Source organism: Plectropomus leopardus, chromosome 4 (genome assembly GCF_008729295.1).
Source record: "Plectropomus leopardus isolate mb chromosome 4, YSFRI_Pleo_2.0, whole genome shotgun sequence".
In the NCBI taxonomy this organism is placed as follows: Eukaryota; Metazoa; Chordata; class Actinopteri; order Perciformes; family Serranidae; genus Plectropomus; species Plectropomus leopardus.
The window spans coordinates 35,871,342-35,893,160 of record NC_056466.1 but is presented as its reverse complement, the minus strand read 5'-3'; positions in this window follow the sequence as shown (position 1 = coordinate 35,893,160).

Here is a 21,819-nt window from a genome sequence, read left to right as displayed (position 1 = left end):
GGAAATTCCTGGTCGATGTTAGCATGGAGTGAACTGTGAAACTGTGAAAGTGTCACTGAAGATTTGAAGCCTTGAAATGCGCTAATGATGCCTGACATATAAGGCAGAATGGCTTGCCATTACTTTCAACAAAAAAAAACAAACTCTCCCACTCTGTCAAAAAAGTCTTGTGTTCATCTTCATATTTTCGTTTTGCTGCGCATTTTTTTCCCTGCCATTTTGAGAGCGAACTTGGTAGGTCTACGCTACTCAAAGTTTTTTTCCTCCAAGTCATTTGCGTTAACGCGTGAGATGCACGTACCGTAAAAAAACACAAACACAAAATTCGACGTGAACGTAAGAGCCGCATGAAACCGGGCAAAGAGCCACATGCGGCTCGAGAGCCGTGGGTTGGCAAGGCTCGCCTTAGTGGAAATGGTTGCAGCATAAACCTGAAGTTGGTGGACTGTGTTTCCTTTAAATTACTGCAACTACTTTAAGATATGAAATCAATATTGAATCTACAATTTAAATACATTTACATGGTAGTTCAACAATAAACTATCAATAACACTGAAGTATGAAAACATTTTCAATTTATGATGTTCTTAAAAAACAATCCTGACCTCAACTATCCAGTGTTCAGGTATTTATTTCACACACATTGAACAGAGGCCATGCACTAAATGCGGTGTAGTTCAGTGTATCATGCTTTTCAGGTGTTTTACCTCCACTATCACTGCGTAGAAATAAGCATTTTCTTTTCCTCTATTTTTGGCAAAAAAAAAGTTACTATATAGATTTCTAGTCATTGAATTGTATCATATCAAATTGCGTTAAATGACTCTGAATCATTCTTGTGTATTGTATCGCCAGCTGTGTATCATAAAATGCATCCATCATTATTAAAACTTATCGTTACATACCAAGTCTTTACACTGCTTTGGGAAGTTACCACCTCGCATCCATTTCACAGCAAAAACTGGACTCACCAGTGCTAAAGCAAGCAACCGCTCACTGACCCTGGAGCAGATTTTTCTAAAACTGAAGAGATGCCATTCAAACAAAGGAGGGAGCAAACATTTAATTTCCATGTTGAGGCTGACATTTCAAAGGAATGTAATTGGTAAATTTTACCAGCATTCTTCCAACATCGTCATTTTTTTGCAGAAGTATGTGATTGGACTACAAATTGCGAATTTCACATGAATTCTTAAGTTTTGTATCTGTGATTGAATCAGACCGCAGTGTGTGTGGTGTTACAGATAAATGAGCAGGGCTGCTTTATAGCAATATTTGGTTTTAAGCCCTATTGAAACCAAAAATACTTGTCAGTCAGACACAGGTGCCTTTCACCTGAAAGTTCTGTATGGCTTTATTCAGATATGACAGAAGTTTGCTAGAATGGCAAGCAATGATTGTGCAATATTTGGCACTTTGTGCATGAGAGACAGAACAGGAGCAATGAGATAAAAATGTTATGATCAAGAAAACGTCCATGTTCTCTGTCAGGTTGTGTCACTAACTGACTGTAAAGCCTTGCTGTTGAAGCCTTATTGAATAACCACTGTAGGTACGAGGAATGCTGGCCACATCTCTTACACTTAATCTACTAATACATTTCTGCATCACTTTCATACTTTAGTATTATCAGAGAGCAAGTTTTGCAGCCTGCTATGTAACAATATAATAACAAGACTCTGCTAAATGTCCTATTTGCCTGCATGCTTTATGTAAAAGATTTTCCTAGATTTTCATTTAAGCCTCCAGAAATCTGCATAAATGGCAATTAATACAATTTTAAATAACAATTAATACAATTTATTTCATTTTATTTTATTATTATACAGGAAACGATTAAAAGTACCATTTAAATGTGTTATATTTGAACTAGAGTTTTCTGCAGGTTCCCGTTCTGCAGCGCATAAAAGACATAGAGTCATAATTAGACATTAACAGAGCATAACAGACATTACCCTATTACTCTAATGTTGTTTGTATGAATGTCAGTGCAGGAGGAGATTCAAATTTGGCCCTTACACAGTGTTTCAGTTTATTAAAGAAATTTTATTTTCCTTGTGCATAAGAGATGATGATAACAGATTTATCACAGCCCAGTAGCAAGAAGAAAATGTTGGCATCGTACATTTCTACAAACCATAATAATGATATTTGCACCATTTATATGCATCATATTGGGTTTCTGAAGGTTATTCCAGTAATGTTAGAAATGAATATGTGATGATTGAGAGCTGCAGTATAAGATGTGCATTTCTCTTGTTCTCTTTACAAGTAAGAAGTTAATTTATCTGCACCAGTGCTGCAGCAGCCATTACGGTAATCTGATGGCATTTAATTCAGAGTTCAGTGTCGTGCTGACAGGAAACGTTAGAGGTTGGGCTGAGTAGAGTTGCTGGTGTGACTGTAATGTAAATATGACTCATTTTTACATTACAGGGTACCCAGTAGACTTGAGGGGACCCCATGTACAAGGTTAACCCTAACTAGCTAGGAAACATTCCCAAAACAATGGTTAACATTACCTACAAGTTGCAATAATGTTTTAATCTAATTTTCAAAGAACCCTTTTAGGATATTTATCATTTCAAATAATGTCTCTATAAGGTTAAATGCTGACTAGGACATAACGTTTTATCTGCAACATTGTGAGGACATTTTGGTGATGTTGAGAGGTGACAGATCAGAGAATTTTCTTTAATAAAACAATTCCCACAATGTTACATGACAACAAAGAAAGAGCACTTTCATCCAGAACCAGTTACTGAAGCCTGAGATTTAGTGTTGTAGTCAAGACTATGCTAGCCAAGACCAAGACTTGACCGAGACTAGAGTGTGGCGAGAACGAGACAAGACCGAGACTTTAAGGGACCGAGACTGAGTCAAGACCAAGACTAAAGCAGGGTGAGAGACCAAGTCAAGACCATCTCTTATTTCTGCGAAGATCGCATCCAATCACAGTAATTATGGTAAGGAATAAATCTGTTCTGGTCTCGACCGGTCTCGATTAAATATTCTGAGTCCCCTATGTCTGAGACCAAGACATGACCGAGTCAAAATGGATTTCATTTCAAGATGAGACCAAGACCCTCTAAAGTTGATCTCAAGACCAAGACTGATCTCGAGTACTACAGCTCTACTGAGACTACAGAACATGATTTTTTTTTTGTTTGTTTCATGTAACGTTCCTGTAATGTGATATGTTTGTAATGTAACATTTTTAGCATCTTTATGAAGTTTATAAAGAATGTTACCCTACCTTTTAAGAAGAACATTTGGTAACACTTTCTATGAAGACCACATCTATAATGCATTATGACGGCTTTCTTAGTGAATTATAAGGCATTCATGATACCTTATGAATACATTCATAAACATACATAATGCTTACTGATTCACTATATCAATAGTCATAAACCATTATAGATGTGACTTATAATGATTTATAAGTGGCAAGGGTCTTGTGGATGCTCTTGATTTGTTATAAACTAGAGGTTGAATGCTGTGGCTTATAATGCATTATAAATATTTACACTCACTTATTCACACATCAACAATCAACTGTAGTAAGGACTCATAGTGTGTTATAACAGCCCATGCCATATAATAATTTATCATTGTAAGTGTTAAATAAAGTGAGGTACATATTGATGCCTTTATAATAATCTATGCCTCATCATAATGTTTCATTGTAGGTGTTGAGTAAAGTGTAATCATTTCCATGCATTTAGAAGAATATGCCACATCATAAGTGATTAATGCCTACCATACACTAGAATACTTTGTCAGAGAGCTTTTAACCACAAAGTTAGATTTCACAAAGACTGGGGATCTTGCAGTGTCAGAGGTGGACAGAAACTGTTGCAGCCCTTGAAATCCACAGTGAGTATGCTATATGCTGTAGCTAGCTAGAAAAGCACTGTCCCCATCCCAAACAGGCAATTTGCAACCTAAGTTAGCCACTGGAATGTTTGCAGTCAGCCTACAACCTGAACATACATTTTAGCTGAAGATTGCTATCTCCACTCATATACATGGATACATGATATGATTTTTGAATCTAGCCATTTCAGCTTGAAGCATACAGTTAGCTTGCAAGCTAATAGCAAACAGTCCAGTAGCTAATGTTAGCTCAGAGGTAGACCCTACAGTGGTTAGCTGGCTAGCTTACAGCATATAGCAGGGATTTCAGGAGCTGCAGCAATCGCTGTCCACTTTTTTCTTCTCCACTCGAACACGGTACTAAATGTGAAGACATGTCAAAGAAGAAATCTTCCCTTCTTCCCTTCTTAGCTTAAACTGTTCAATGGACACAATGGTTAGCTAGTCAGCAGTGTTGCCAACTCCTCTGTAGGGGAAGTTGCTATTGGCTCTCCCAAAAGTTGCTAGAAGTCGCTAGGTGACCTCATCAACTAATTTGCATAATATGAAATTCTGACAGAGGCAAAACTAATAGAAAAGGCTGACAAGGTAGTTTACAAACTAACTATTTATGTATTCACAAGCTTGATTTTGTTGTCATATAACTATAATGTTAGGGTTTTTGTTTGTTTGTTTGTTTGTTTTTTTAGTGACCTAATGAATGTAGAGCAAAACAAAAACGTGGTCTTGTAGTTTATATTTGGCCAGAGGAGGAGAGGGACAAGAAACTGACTGAGTGTGAGAGTGAGACTGACTGAGACAGAGAGAACTGTGTGAAGTATTTTGGGGTGTGAAACTAAAAAAGAGTGAATATTTAAACAAAAACGTAACGTCTCTGCTGTAACCATACAAAATTATCATCTATGATTGGTTGTAAGCTGCACACGTGTGATTCATTTGCAGGGCCGGCAGCTCTCAGAGCGGTCATGCAGTCCATTGCAGGTTGGGACTGCGAGGCTGCTGGTCAGACTGGCTGCATGAGTGCTGTGAGAATGATGAGGAGGAGGAGATGGCAGCCGCCCTCGCTGTACTCAGCTCTCGTGAGCTCGGTTGTAAGGTGAACCGCAGAGCAGGGTGTGTTAGATGCTTTTTGCTGAAGCTTTGTCTATACAAGTCGCTAGATTTGCTTTGTAAACACAATCGTTCCCCAGATGAGCAGAAAAAGTCGCTAGATATGTTGCTGATCACTTTTGACAAATTAAGTCACCAAGGAGGTTTGGAAAGTTGCAAGATATAGTGACAAAGTCGCCAAGTTGGCAACACTGCTAGCCAGCTAGCAACATCATATAGCATACTTACTGCAGTTTTTGAGGGCCGCAACAGTTTCTGTCCACCTCTGAGACTGCAAGATCCCCAGTCTTTGTGAAATCTAACTCTGTGGCTAAAAACTCTCTGACACATTGGGTTAGGGTTAGTGTATGGTACGTATTAATCACTAAAGTGAAACATTATGATGAAGCACAAATTATTATAAAGGCACCAATATGTACCTCACTTTACTTAACACATACAATGATAACTTATAATACAGCATGGACTGTTATATCACACTATAAGTCCTTACTACAGTTAATTGTTGATGTGTGAATAAGTGAGTATAGATATTTCTAATGAATTGTAAGCCCCAACAATCAACCTCTAGTTTATAACAAGTCAAGATCATCCATAAGATCCATAAGATAATTGAAATGACTATTGATATAGTGCATCAGTAGGCATTATATCTGTTTATAAGTGTATTCATAAAGCAATATGAATGCATTATAATTCACTATAAATGCCTTGATAATGCATAATAAATGTGGTCTTCACAGAAAGTGTTACCGAACATTCTGGTAACTAAAAGACCTTCCATTGAAAACATTACTAAAACATTAGATTGTACCATTCTCAGAATGTTTTTAGAACCAAAACATGCTGTGAAGTCCTTGCCGCCGCGGCTGCTGGTTTGACTCCAACCTGCTGCCATTTCCTGCATGTCATCCCCTCTCTCTCTCCCCCTTTAATCTGTCCAATCAATTAAGGCAGAAGCTAAAACATTTTTTTTAATACTAAAATGAAATTAAACATTTAATAATTAAGAAATTGTCTTTGGCATTCCTAGTTTTATACTGTATCGAAAACACACCGAACCGTTACACCACTGTACCAAACTGAATCGAACTGCAAATTTTGTGTACAATATGATGATGAAAGACAAGGCAATAATGTGCATGCAGATGAAAGTGTTGAAGTACTGAGCTGGCCCACTGAACTCTGAATAAGTGTTAAAGAAACACTTGAATAGTTAAGTTATAATTCATTCTAAAGATTCAAATCCTTCTTTTATTGGTGGGAGGAAACAGAAGGGAGCATCACATTTGTTATGTGTCTCTATAAAGCCTCTCATGCATTCTGCTCTGCAGCTTTGGTATGAGTAGGACATCAAGAGGAGAAAGAGATGGGTCAGCATTACTTAACACAGCCATTTATATGCACATGCTGTCTCCACCTCTCATAAATACACACATTAGACACACTGGAACATGCGCACAAATAAATTCATATATAACCTCACGTAATCATACACACGGTGTTTTGTCTTGTCTGCCAAAACTATTTGAAATAATCATTTGACAGTGGCTGTGTGTGTGTTTTTGAGTGTGTGTCGCTGACTGAGTGTGTGTGTGCGTTCGACTATTGTGAATCCTCTGTCAGCACTTTGTGTCAGGGGCTGGCTAGGACTTTCAGAAACGCAGGCACAAGCATATCTTATTTGGATTATGTATAAAACACTGATAGAGGCCGTCTGCTTGCATCAATCAGCAGAGCGAGAGGAAGAGACAGGGAGGCAAAAACAGGCTGAGAGAGAGAGAGATGGAGAGAGAGAGAGAGAGAGCATGTTGAGGGACGTGTAAACCTGTGCGGTGAGACGGGAAGGGGAAGTAAAGGTGTGGAGCTGGTTGAGTATTCCTGAGTACATAAGTAGTTATATATGCAGAGAGGAAGAACAGGTTCAGCTGAGAGATGGGAGTTTAAGATTCAAAGAAAGAGCAGAGGCAGAATAGGGGGAGATTAACAAAGTTGAGGTGTTGCATGAGAAATGTGGTGTACAGAGCGATGCGAGAAATAGAGAGGATAAGAGCAGGCAGAGTGAGACAGGGAGCAGGGAGGGAAGGAGGGATGGTGGAGGACAAGAGAAGGGAAGGGAAACCTGGAGGGTTTGATTGATGGGCCGTGGACAGGGCCTGCCGTCCTCCAGAGCAGAACCACTTCAGCTCTGGAAGCCTGCCAGACACTGCAGCCCAGGAGAGCCCTCTGTGTTCATGCATTCTGTACATATGAATGGATGTGTGTGTGTGTTGTGAGTGTGTGTATCCATATAGAGTTATGCAAAACTCTCCGTTACACTTTGACGTTACAGACGCATGCAGTGAGGGCGACAGCAACAGGTATGGGTATATTTTTAACATTGTGTGCTTGTGTACATATTCATCAGCATGTATGAATGGTGTGCTTTATGACCATGCATACTGTGTACTGACATGTGACCATTAGGGAGGGGAACCACAGAGTATCTGACTATACTATACTATACTATACTATACTATAATGATACATCGCCCATGATAAGGATGGAACAGCAATTCTGCAGTACTTGATACATTGCAAGATAATCGAACAACATGGTTCAATCTGGCCGCATTCTCAAGTGACACTGCCTATGCACATTGAATGTGGACGCACCCTGTTCCGTCCAGCTGGTGTATAATAAAAAATGCCTTTGCTTCTGTCCTAGCGTGTGCATATTTATTTCATTTAGAAGCAAAAACATTAAATATCATCAAGATGCAACCATAACAACCCTGGCACAACACAACAGTAAGTTTGAGGTGTTCTTTTTGTTTTACTTCTGCAAAAAATATTGACTCATGGTTAGATTTGCAAATGCAAATAATGAATAAAGGTGGAAAGAGAGCTAGCTTTATATTTTTTTTTTCTAAATGGTAATTTTAGGCTGATACCATGTTACAAACTAATGTCCGCTATTAAAGATGGGTTTTGGCGTCAGAATCTTATGATGAAATCCCTTTTAGAACAGCAATATTTAACCACTTAGGAATTAAAAACAGGCAGGTTTGTCCCACCTTAGTTGAAAAACCCAAAGTGTGCCCTGTCTTATGACTTAGACGATGACGATGCCTCTCTGATTTGTTTTCCCCAGCTATCTGATTCTGCCGTCTTCCTCTGTGAGTTTTGTCTTCACATCAGGTTAGTTCATTTTACCCTCATTCATTTGAGAAGTATCACCATGGTGGAGTAGTGACTCTGGTGAGTCAAACTGGCAGGAAAATCTGTTTAGTGCACCCTGCATGTTTAAATTTTTTTTTTACTTAAAAAATTATTTTTTTGCCAATGTATCAATAATGATTGGCAAGAGGAAGTAATATGATATAAGTATTGATATTGTGTCCCATCCTTAATGTCTGTATAAGCTAATGTATATGTACTTGTAAATGTATGCATGTACACTGAGCGCTGTGGGGGTACATGTCCATAAATGTCCCGATCTCCGAAAATGAGAAGAAAATAATCAAATCCAGGCAGAGGGCAGAGTCTCTGCAGGCAAATACACCGCCACACACTCCACACTGTTGGGTCATAAGTGATGACTGAGAGGGATTACTTTTGTGTGCATGTATAAATTGTTTCTTAGGAAAATCCTGCGTGGTATATCTTTAATCTCCAAGGCTCTGCCCAGACAGACAGCCCATATTTTATTTTTTTGGCACGCCCCCTGGGGAAGCAGATTGCCTTGATCAAGCCCAGGAAAAACAAAAAATGTTAAGTAAAATGTTTCAAAATCAAAATTAAACTTAACCTCTGTAGGTCTGAAATCAGACTGAAATCACAATGCTCAATCTTAGTTTGGACACTGCAGACTTCATTAACTCACAGGGCCTCTGGCTCAGGCCTCTGACTCAGGCCTCTGGCCAAAAATTACACGCCCAAAACCAAAAGAGTATTTCTCTGCAACGACAAGGTCAAATCCAAGGCAACACTTGAGGGATTTACTGCAGAGGTGTGAGCATCAGCATGGATGCTACTGGGTCAGGTTAAATAAAAAAATAAGACAGAATACATCAAAGTGAATATCCCTTTGAATTATGAAGCTGCATCCCTAAACTTCCAGCAAGCCATTTAATAACATGTGAACATTGCATGTATAAAACACTGATGCTATTAAAATGAAGCAAAAAAAAAATAATCACAGCCTTTTTAGGGGAGAAATGTTGAGGCAAAATCTTCAAACTGGCCTTTTTTCAGTACATTTGTCCACACTCTTTGGTTCCCAGATATATGTTAAAACTCCCTCAATGTCACTTAAATGTCACTTAAGTGTGAAAATCATCTAAAACAAATGCTGTTTTTGACTTTATTTTAAAAAGAAAAATCCATCAATTAGACCTCTGTATAAGTTCCCATTCATAACCATAATAAGTGGATTGAATGACCCTTTAATGACGTCAAGAGCGCATAATATGAATATCAGACATATGTATATATGTATATATATGTATATTTCCAAGTGATGTCAGTGGACTACGCTGGCTATGTTAAGTCAATAAAAAGTAAGTATTAAAGTATTAGAGTGATACTGATACCAATAGAGTTCTTCATTCGCGTACAACTTCAATTAATACCTTAGTCTTTTATTTTCCTCATCACTCGAGAGAAAGAAAGATATATATATATATATATATATATATATATATATACATTTATGCTTGGACTTCCACAACACAAACTAAAACAACACTGGAAACAACACTGGAACAGCTCGTTTGAAATGCAAATGACGTGCACACACTCAACGAGAGGGACGTCACTGCAGCTGAAGAGTTGGTAAAGCTGCTGGGATCAGTGCAAAGTGCTACTACCATCACCGTGTCTGCTATTGCACCACGGAAAGCTAAATTGTCGGAGTATTCTTTGATCTCAAAGAAAGAATCCACTCTAGTAACAGAGAGGAAGCAGATTATGGCCAGGGAGCTTGAACAGCAATACATGGACATGCAGCAGGTCTTACATAAAACATCTGCTTTAGATGCAAGGTTCAAGAAGCTGCCATTTATAAGTGAGGAAGAGAGAGATGCAACAGCAGCCTGCAGAGCTGTGGAACGAGAAGGCAAGAGGCCATAATTTTGTCTTTTAGTAAGCTATTAAAAATGCTAAAACTATTCATGAATATTTTCATTATTTCTTTTTATGTATAAATGCTTTACTTTTGTGCCCCTCTGTGTTTATTTTTGTTTTAATCATGTACAGAATGACACAGTGGAGTCACAGTGTTTGGAGTGCACATAAGAGATATTATGTTCACTGAAATTGTTAAGCCTTTTGCTCTGTCATTTTATAATACGTCCCTGCTTCCAAGAAGTCAGAGGCACTTGAAGATCTTTTTGGTGACATCTTTGGTACAGTGGACCCCAGACATACTGCCAAGACCCCAAGAGAGCAAGCCCAAGCCCAAGTGGCTAAATATAAAGACACTCCATCTTTGATCTTGGGAAGAAAGGTGTTGAAATGGTGGAACAATCATCAAAACGAACTTCCTCTCCTGGCAAACCTTGCCAAAACATTTCTCTGCATCCCTGGTGCAAGTATACCATCAGAACATGTGTTCAGCACTGCAGGTGACACTGTTTGCACTTGTTCTGACTCCAAAACATGTCGACCAGTTAATTTTTCTGAAGAAAAACCTCTCAGCGAGTGGCACTGAAGCATGCTAAGTGCTTATGGTATGACATAGTCAGATAGTTATCGCAGGCATCTGAATCGAATCGAATCAAAATCGTATTGTGGCAGATATCTAAAAATATTGTTGTTGTTATTGTTGTATTATTGTTGTCCTAAAAATCAATTTCTTATCGTATCGCGACAAAACTGGTGAGATACACCCCAATTACGACAAGGGTAATCAGTGTTAATCTCTGGCAATCCCGGCCAACATTCCTCTGTTTAAGAGGCTGTACCAGCTGAGTTTTAAAGCTTGAGTGATGATACTGGTATCATATGAAATTAGAGGACCTGAGGAATCTGATGGCACCAACCATGTCATGCTAGCCTCGCAGGAAGAAAAAAAACGCTCCAAAGTTTTTAACAACTTTGACCTCTGACCTTCAACAACCAGATTCTCATCAGTTCATTCTAGAGTCCAAGTGGATGTTTGTGCCAAATTTGAGGGAACTCTCTCAAGGCCTTTTTGAGATATTGCATTCACGATAATGAGAGGGAATAAAGGTCACGGTGACCCTGACCTCCAGGCACCAAAGTTTGATCAGCTCATCGATGAGTGCGAGTGAATGTATGTGCCATATTTAAAGAAATTTGTTCAAGGTGTTGTTGAGATTTCACTTTCACAAGAATGAGACAAATTCAAGGTCACCGTGACTTTGACCTTTGACTGGAAATTTGAATCAGTTCATCCTCGAATCCGAGTAAATGTTTGTGCCTAATTTAATTTGAAAAAAAAAAAACCAACAACAACGTTTTCTTGAGATATTGCATTCACAAGAATAAGAAAGACAAAGGTCAAGGTCACTTTGACCTCATCACCAGCGCAGAGGCATAACATTAGAGCATCCATAAATGTATATCTGAAATAAATAAAGCCATAAACTTTTTTTTTATTTTAAATAAACCTCCATGGCCTGATGGATATAATATTTTATCAATACTTTATTAAAGATCTATCCAGTCTACTTTTGCAGGCACAACAAGAATCATTCAACAATAGAAGTTTGTTTTGTTTTGGGGTTTTTTAACCTATGTTTAATTATTCCCATAATACTTTAATTCATAAAAAAGATAAAGACCCCCTAATCTGCAACAACTATTGTGTAATATCATTAGCAAATTTAGATAATATAATCCTGGCCAAGTGTCTTGCAAAAACTTTACTTCATGTAATCAGAAAGCTGATACACAATGATCAAATTGGTTAAATAAAATAAAAAATCAGCATTCATCTGATAATATAGAGGAATTATTCAGAATCATTCAATACATAAAAAAGCCCCCTCACCCAACAGCACTGTGTCCCCTGGATGAAGAGAAACCCTTCCATCTAATAGAAAGGTCATTTGTGTTCAGTACTCTGCAGAAATATGGGTTTGCTTAATATTTTCTGCAGTGGATCAAGATGAGCTACTCGAAGCCCAAGGCCTCAATAAAAACCATCAGCTTATTTAAAAATTTCATTTTATAAAGCGGTACAAAACAAGGATGTCCGCTTTCAGAACTTCTGTGTAATATCACTGTTTATTGATGACATCATCCTTCATAAAATAGATGAAAACCCCACACTTTGTTATATCAGTCAGACTGCTTCTCAATATGGTTCACTCTCAGGATACAAAGTACATTGGGAAAAATGTGAGTTATTGCCTCTTAACAAGCACTGTAGAATCACATGCATACAAAACACAAGAATTAAATGGAAACAAACTGAAATAACATATTTAGGATTAAAAGATATATCAAATATCTATCAAAAATAATATGTGAATCTTAAATATTTAATAAAATAAAGTCAAATATTAGTCGATGGTCATATCTTCCCATATCTTCATGGGTTAGAGTGAACATAGTAAAAATTAAAAGGTTGCTATGACGACAGCAGCGCATGTAGATGCAGCAGCCAGTAGCTTCTAAATTGCTTGCTACTTTTTTCCTATATTCTTCTATTTTTTCAACACCATGTCCCCTTCTGCTGAAGCATGACTTTTCTACAATAGAGAAGCACTTATCAACATCCGGAAAAGTTGTGTGGGGTTTGGACTGAATACAGCAGACCGTGAGAGCATTCCCAAAAACGGCATATGCCAAGCGGCCAGTCAGACCAGAGGGGAGAAACGAAGCCAGGGGTATCGTACAGGGAGGGGGAGGAGAGCCAGGGTTGGGGCGGGGCTGACCAGACTTGGACCAGGGGCTGTTCCTCTGCTGGGCCTTCTTCTGGCCTGATGGAATCTTCATAGTAGCTGCTGTTTTTAATCAACTCATCTTTCAACTCCAAGATTTAGCAGGATCAGGGACAAATGTAATTTTGTTCTTTAAACTTTTTTTTAAAAAAATTACTAATAAATCTACCTTCTACCTTATACCTATGAACATTCTTCCTACTGCGAAGTAGATTCTAAGAATGCTACCTGTCATAATACAAAAAATACTGATTTGAAAATCTATGAAAGACAATCTCAACCTTTTTATGGCATGGGGAAAAGGTAAGGTGTTTATACCTCTAGCTCAAACAACAATGGTGGACTACAGCTACCCAACTTTTTTCATTATTTTGTATCCTATGGTTGTCAGAAAGTTTGAAAGGTTATTTGATCTCTTTGTGAGTGAAGATTAAAGAGCGTATTTATGAAAATATGTATATAAAGTATATAAATATGAAATCTTCATATTTCATGAAAATACTAACAACGGAAATCATGCAAAGTCCAACTGAGGTGTCATTTAACATTCTGAAATCATGTGATTGTTGTGAATCACTAAGCTCTATCATATAATTTTATAATTTTTTAAAACCTTTAATGAATTAGTAACTGACATCCCAAACAAATAGGTAAATACCTAAATCATTTCACTCTACAGCATAATGGTTTCCACATGTAATAATAATTGAACACTGATACACACACATTTAAAAACATACTTTTTTATTAAACACAGCTTGTTTAGTAAAAATATTTTTCAAATCTGTTACGCAATATTAAATGCAAGCACCAACATACAAGTTAATGCTTACACAGTGAAATGGATCAAGGATCTCTTTAAAAAAAAAAAAAGATATTTCCTGGTCAGATGTATGAAAAAAACTGCCCCTCTGCTGTGCAAAAAATAAACTAAGGCAATTTAATATACTCAACAGATTATGTTACATTCCTTTGCAATTGCAGCTATTTAAAATGGACAAAAGGGGTGATAGTCACTGCATAAAATGTGGTGCTGCTGAAGAAACTCTTCTCCATCTGTTGTGGAACTGCAATAAAATTAAATATTTTTGGTTTGGCATAACAAAGCAAGTTATGATACACGCTAATATAGCAATTCCACTCATACCACAATCATGTGTATGGTGAGATTTGCATAACTTCAGCAGGGTATCCTCAAAGAATAAAGAATTTTTTCTCATTATGTATGGTCACAAAGACGGTAATCATGAAAATTGGATTGCTTTAAATACACCAACTCAGACAGAATGGATCACAAAAGCAATAGAAATGATTCAGTTGGAAAAGGTCATTTTCATACTGCAGAATAATGAGACAGAATATGCTGAAACATTCGCACTCCTCTAAGGATTAACGTGGTGAAGGGGTTTGCGTGTCCCAGTGATTCTGGGAGCTGTGTAGGGTTGCCAGAGGTTCAAGAAGACCCTGATGAGACAACACTTTTGGAGAACAAGTACTTTATCCGGTTGTGGTCGTATCATCAGATCTGCAGCTGTTTCTCTACAGTGAAGAGAGGAGTAGTGCTGTCAACAGTTCACCTCTTGGTGCTGAGTTGGATCAGATGGCGGGGGAGGAGCAGGACCAAAGGGCTCAAAGACAAACTCATTTCCAGTGGGTGTTCGCCTCCGGCAGGATGACACCCAGATGACACCCGGATGACATGGTTCTGTTTGTCTCATCACACACTAAGGCATTTTGCAGCGGAGTGTGAAGCAGTCAGGATGAGATTTAGCACCTCCAAGTCTGTGGCCATGGTTCCCTGCTGGGAAATGGTTTGATTATCCCCTCTGGGTGGGGAGAGAGTTACTGCCCCAAGCAAATGAGTTCAAGTATCTTGGGGTTAAGTTCACGAGTGAGTTTAAAATGGAGAGTGAGTTGGAAAGGCAAATAGGAGGTAAGGTTGAGGTAAGGAGGGAGCTGAGCCAGTGGGTAAAGCTTTTAGCTTACCAGTTCATCTACATCCCAACCCTCACTTTTCGCCAGGAGTTTTGGTTAGTGACTCAAAGAATAAGATTGCAGATAGAAGAGGCCGAAATGAGTTTCCTCCAGAGGGTGTCCGGGCTCAGTCTCAGAGATAGGGTCAGACGCTCAGACATCCGGAGGGAGCTTGAAGTAAAGCCACTACACCTTTTGTCAAAAGGGGTCAGTTGAGGTCATTCGGGCATCTGATCAGGATGCCTACTGTGCGCCTCTCCTTCGTGGTGTTCTAGGTACAACCACCTCGAAGGAGGCCTTGGGGCAGACCCAGATTATACTGGAGGGATGATGTATCTCATCTGGCCTGGGAACGCCTCAGGGTTTTTCAGGAGGAGCTTAAAAGCATGGCTGGAGAGAGGGACATCTGGAGTACTTTGCACAGCCTGCTGCTCCCACAATCCAGTCTCAGATAATACGATGAAAATGGATGTAATGGATGGATGGGCGCCAGTGGAAAACTATATATATCTTCATATAAAAGAGGAAAATCCAAAACCATGTTTTTGTTTTTTTTAACTTTTTTGGTTACTCTGATATAAACTGACAATTGTTGTGGTGTTTTTTTGGTACTGCTGTTCTACAGTTCCTACATTTAGGGTGACATTGCATGTTATCTTTGATGTAAGATGAAAGTATTAAGGAAACTGAAAAAGTAACAATATTTCTGACTGATTTTGTTTGAGGGGTTCATTCAAAAAAATTTGGCTTTAATTTTGGTTTTAGATTTTCAGTAGTGGTTCGGAGGTTTTCAGAAATTGGAAGACACAGTGATCCTTACAGGATGGCTGCTGGTTAGATGCATTGTGTTGTTCTGCTCTTTAAATCCGCCCAGTATCTCATTATCTCTTTACAAGACAATTCAGCTTCAAGGTGCAGGGTTATTTTCTGCTATTTTTGAAGTTTTGGACACTTTTGATGACATGTGCTTGACAGCCAGCAATAGTGGATTACCTGGAAACTGAGTGAATAATCAACCAATCTGAGCAAATAACCAACCAAAAGAAATGGCAACAAAGAAATTAGCAGAAGATATGGAAAAGAGTGAAAAAGTCTCTAAACTTCATGTCTGAGGAACAACTGAGTAAGGTGGCAAAACAGCAGATGGGCATACTGGATTTAACTGATGAAGCGCATCAACTGAAGTCTGTGATCGAAGACAAAGACAAGAAAATTAAAGACCTTGAAAGAAGAGTGGAATACCTGGAACAATGTACAAGAATGGATGACTTGGTGATATTTGGGCAGGAGACAACCCACCGCACCGATGCACAGATCACAGCAGGTGATAAGGAGGGTGAGGATGCATCAGGAGGTGAATTGCTCTCACTTTGCTCACTCTTTAACTTCTTCAACAACAAAGACATTCCTTTACACAGTAAAAATGTAGCAGCTGTCACACCCCCCTTGAAACTTGACAAGCCAGAGACCTGAAGAAGGAAAGAATCCAGGACACTTGGACAAGGAACTGTAAAGTACTGATAAGTAAAGGACTGAATGGTACTCCAGAACAGGCTAAAGTAATAGCCATCAGAGAGATAACAGATTGTGATCTATATAAATGAAAATGATGAATATCATGGGGGAGAGGTGGGGTGGAGCTCTGAAGAAAGGTGATACTACTTTTTTGTGTTGTGAAATATGAGGTTAAGTATTGTTTGTGAAAGCCTTCTGGTATGTATTCAGAAAAAAAAATTAAAGAGAAGGAAATTATAATCCAATTATAATTGAGTCAAATCATGGTGTGGACTCAGTGATGAGTTGAAATTGTGTTGCTCTCTGTTGAGTTTTTAAAAAAGCCATAAAATGTAAAATGATTGCAAATTATAATGTAAAATGATCATGATGACCTAACTGAAACCCTAAAATAATTCAGGAATGATTATAGTATTAAATATAGTGTGACAGTTAAGAGTACAACAGGGTTTTTTTGGGGTTTTTTTTACATTTTTTTATCATTCATTTTATTTCTTTAATGTTGATGTTATTCTGGGTTTTCCTTTGTTTGTATTAGGATAGGCAAAAATAACCCTTGGGTTTCAGCCTATTCCTTTTTCAGTTAATGAATGAAAAAAAAATGAAACAAACTGTCTGCATGTAACTGTTGCGGCCTGGAAATATTCAGCACATATATGTAATGGAAGCAGGCTAAATAAGGCATCCACAGTAGGACACATTTTCATTTCACTCTCTGCTTGTAGTTATTATTTTTATGTATTATTTTGCCTTCATTCATTTTTTATTTACGCAGAGACAGAGAGACAGACACAGAGTATGATGCTAGTGAAGCAACAGTACGTCATCAGTCTGCGCAATGTGTGTGCGCATCTCAGAAAAACGTAACAGGTATGTGTGTTTGCCATGTGAGACCTGGCTGCTCCGACGAACTCATTACAAAAAAAATAAGCATTACCGGGAAGAATAAAGTTGCCAAACAGAAGACCGAGTCCTGTCGTTCTGAGGGTGCAACATAAACTTGGTGTTTCCGCCCGGTTTAAAGAGTTTGTCGCCAAGAAGGAGAACTACACATGGGAAAACGGTGCCGACGGGCAGCGACCACAACAAAGCCGCAAGCTAACTAGCTGCTAGCCTAGCATGCTAACGACGACAGACTCTGCAGTGCACGGAAAGAAACAGTGAAGGTAAAAGTCTCCATGTCCACCAGTTATCATGGCCGAGACACAACAAATGTCGCCTGCTTGGGAGAATTTAATGGAGGAGATAGAGGAAAAGTTACACACACCGTCAGCACCAGACTTAAATGAAGTCTGTGCAGCACTAGACCTGGACGTGGATGAAAGTGATAGAGACTTACCACGCAAGCTGCGGCGGCTCATCCTTCAGTATTTGGAAGGGAAAGATGTAACTTCATTAGAAGACGAAGGCATGTCTCTATTACTGTCAGTAAGTGATAAGATTAATGAATTAAAAGAGAAAAATAAAGGAAAAACTGACACTCAGCCTAAACAGACAGCGTGTGAGCACCATCTTGTGGACGGAAGTGGTATTGCACCCAGTAATCCAAATGAGGACAGAGACAGCATTCCTGCCCAAAATCACACCAAAACAACTACTGCCCCTTACACAAATCCAGCATTTGTCCACCCCCTCTTCAGAAGAGACTTAAAAATAGTAGGACAAATTGGAGAACCAAATCAAAAAGACAAATTAGGCTATGCCAGCTTGGAAAGATAAATCCAGAGAGCATTAAAAAGGGGCTATGATGAAGGAGAAGTGGTTGAAGCTGTCATTCAAGCCATAGTCCCAGGAACAAAACTGAAGAGTTATCTTGAAAGCAGAGTTGATTTGACATTGCAAGCTCTCAGACAGATATTACGGACTCATTATATTGAAAAAGATGCTACACAGCTGTATCACTCCCTCACACGTGCAGTACGGGAACCAAGAGAAACGCCAATCCAGTTTTTGGTGCGAGCCATGGACCTAAGACAACAAATCCTTTTTGCTTCAGAAAGAGTTGAGTCAGGACTAAAGTACAGCTCAGAGCTGATTCAAAATCAGTTTCTCCAAACAGTTCTCACGGGTCTCCATGACGACTCCATCCGAGCAGATGTAAAGCCATACTTACAAGACCCAAAAGTAAAGGATGAAGTTCTTCTGGAGAAAATGACAGCTACATACAGTTTGGAAATGGAAAGAAAGAGCAAATTGTTAACCACATTAAAAGCAAGGACAGTAAAAGTTGCAGCTGTAAGTGAGGAAAATGAGGAAACTGAAAAAGAAAGCTCTGTGCACAAACCAAACAAGAACAAGAGTGAAACACATAAACGGGACACACTAATGGAGAAGGTGGACCAAGGTAACCATGCCATTTGTGAGGCCATCCTAAACCTGACCACACAAATAGCAAGCCTCAGTCAAATCTCCACACCCCAAAGTATGAAAGTGTAATCACTGCTTCAGATGTGGTAGTGCAGAACACTGGGCAGCAGGTTGCCGTGCCAAAAACATCTCAGCCACCACAAATAAAATTGAGACACTACTGCATACTGAAGAGAAGATGGACAAAGAGGATCAGTTCAAGCTAAAAGCACCTCTCACTGGTAAGCAACAACAAACTGCTAAGCTGGTAGGGAAGAAGTGCCTTGTCCGAGCTTCCTTGGGTGGTGTTGACACCGTAGTGCTGTGGGACACTGGCTCACAGGTGTCTATTGTTGGAGCTGACTGGAAAAAGAAAAACCTGCCAGATGTTGAGGTGAGACCAGTGGAGGAGTTGCTTGAAGAAGGAGCGTTAGACCTCTCAGCTGCAAACGGTACAGCTATTCCCTATGAAGGATGGATGGGAATTGAATTTACTTTGTCCAAAAATGCTGTGTCAGGAATGAGTGACAAACCAGTGCTGGTCCCAATCCTGGTTGCCAGTGAAGAATTTGCACGCCCTGTCATAGGTTTTAATGTAATTGAGGAACTGGCACTGGCAAATGACTCACCTGGAACAGCCTATCTTCTGGTCACATGGTACAGAGACTCTGCTCAGCACTGGAAGTGGGATGCAAAACTGCAAGAGCAGTCTTGTCTGTTTTAAAGAAACAAAAGCTTGAAGGTGGCTCCCACATAGCCAGTTTGCCACTAGGCAAACGACCCGTTACCATACCCAAAAATAAAATCATGGAAGTAGAATGTGGACAGGTGAATAAGAGTCAATTGAGCGGATCACACGTGGTACTGGAACCAAATCAGGAGGCACCATGGCCCTCAGGACTCACTGTCAGAGAACAGCTGATCCAACTTTCACAAGAGGACAAAGGTAAAATAAAAGTGACTGTTGAAAATCAAACTGACAATGATATTGTGCTGTGTGGCCGCATAACACTAGGCTGGTTGCATAGTGTGGATGCAGTCTACCCACTGGAGACAAAGCCTGTGGATGCACAGGGGCCTCAGTCAGCCCATAGCAGTGTCACACCCCCTGCCGAGCACCCCAAATCTGCACCACAGAGTGAGCCCTGGCATCCACCAGTGGACCTCAGTCATCTTTCAGAGGACCAGCGCCAGCAGGTACAACAGATGCTCAGAGAGGAGTGTGATGTCTTTGCAAAGGATGACTGGGACACAGGATGCATCAAAGATTTGGAGATGGACATTCAGCTAAAAGACAACATCCCCGTACAGAAAACATACAATGCAATCCCACGACACCTTTACCAAGAAGTAAAAACACACCTGCAGGATCTGCTAAACAAAGGCTGGATCCAGAAATCCTGCTCTTCGTACTCCTCACCGGTGGTGTGCGTCAGGAAGAAAGATGGAAGTCTTCGTTTATGCATAGACTACAAGCTGCTGAATGGGAAAACACTACCAGATCGTCACCCAATCCCGCGGATACAAGAAATCCTGGAAAACCTGGGGGGCAACTCCTGGTTCACAGTGCTGGACCAGGGGAAGGCCTATCACCAGGGCTTTGTGAGTGAGAGAAGCAGGCCCTGTACCGCATTCATTACGCCCTGGGGACTTTATGAATGGGTCAGAATCCCCTTCGGACTCACTAATGCACCTGCCGCCTTTCAGCGCTACATGGAAGGTTGCCTGGGGGATCTCAGAGATGAAGTTTGCGTCCCATATTTGGATGATGTGTTGGTATTCAGCCACAACTTTGAACAACACATTCAAAACGTCAGACAGGTGTTACAGCGACAAAGACAGTGTGGCATCAAGTTAAGACCAAAGAAGTGTGATTTTTTCAAACGTGAGGTTTGTTATGTGGGTCATATGATTTCTGAGGAGGGATACAGAATGAACCCAAAAGATGTGGAAGCTGTACAAGCTCTGAGACATGAGGTACCGACCACTGTGCGAGATGTTAGAAAACTGATGGGTTTCCTCAGTTACTACAGACCTTACATACCAGACTTCTCCAGGACAGCCAAGCCTCTTTATGAGTTGTTAGCAAAGCCAAAGTCTGAGCAGAGAAACAACTTGAAGAGGAAGGGGGCTGGTCGTCAATCCATTCAGCTACCACCATCCCACCCTGTTCAGTGGTCAGAAATTCATCAAGACATTCTCAACAAACTGATAGATCAGCTGACAAACCCACCTGTCATGGCATATCCAGATCTGGAGAAGCCCTTTGTACTCCATGTCGATGCCTCAGAGGAAGGCTTAGGTGCGGTCTTGTACCAGCGGCAAGGTGGATCACTTAGAGTCATAGCGTATGGATCCAGGACATTGACAGCAGCCGAAAAGAACTACAAATTGCATTCTGGCAAGTTGGAGTTCCTGGCGCTAAAATGGGCCATAACTGAGTGCTTTCGTGACTACTTGTTCCACGCACCTCATTTCACTGTATACAGTGACAATAATCCGCTAACATATGTCACGAAGTCAGCAAGACTAAATGCCACTGGACATCGTTGGGTGGCAGAGTTGGCAGATTACAGGTTCACCCTCAAGTACAGGCCTGGATCAGCAAATCGGGACGCAGATTTCCTGTCGCGGAGATCAAAGCCCATCAAGGAAATCTTGCATGAGTGCACAGAGGAGTGTAATCAGGATGTTGTTGAATCTATCGGAAAAGCTCTCAAAAGAGAAAAAACAGGAGAAGTTAATTGGATCTCTGCTGTCACCTGTAATCCAGATGCACTTCCAGAAGAGGAGAAAATCACTCAGCCAATTAAACGTCTTGCAGTGGAGGACATCAGAGTGGCACAAAACACAGATCCAGTAATAAGCCGAGTCTTGGTCCTGAAGAGAGCACATGTCCTTCTAAAACATATACACAAATTGGCAGAGACTGAAGCTGTCAGACGTCTCATCAGAGAGTGGTCTCGTCTACAGGTTGATGGAGATGGAATCCTCAGGAGAGAGGCAGTGTCCAGATCACAGTTAGTTGTCCCTGAGTCCCTGAAACCCATCATTTACAAACACCTGCACGAGGAGATGGGGCACTTAGGCACAGACCAAATGG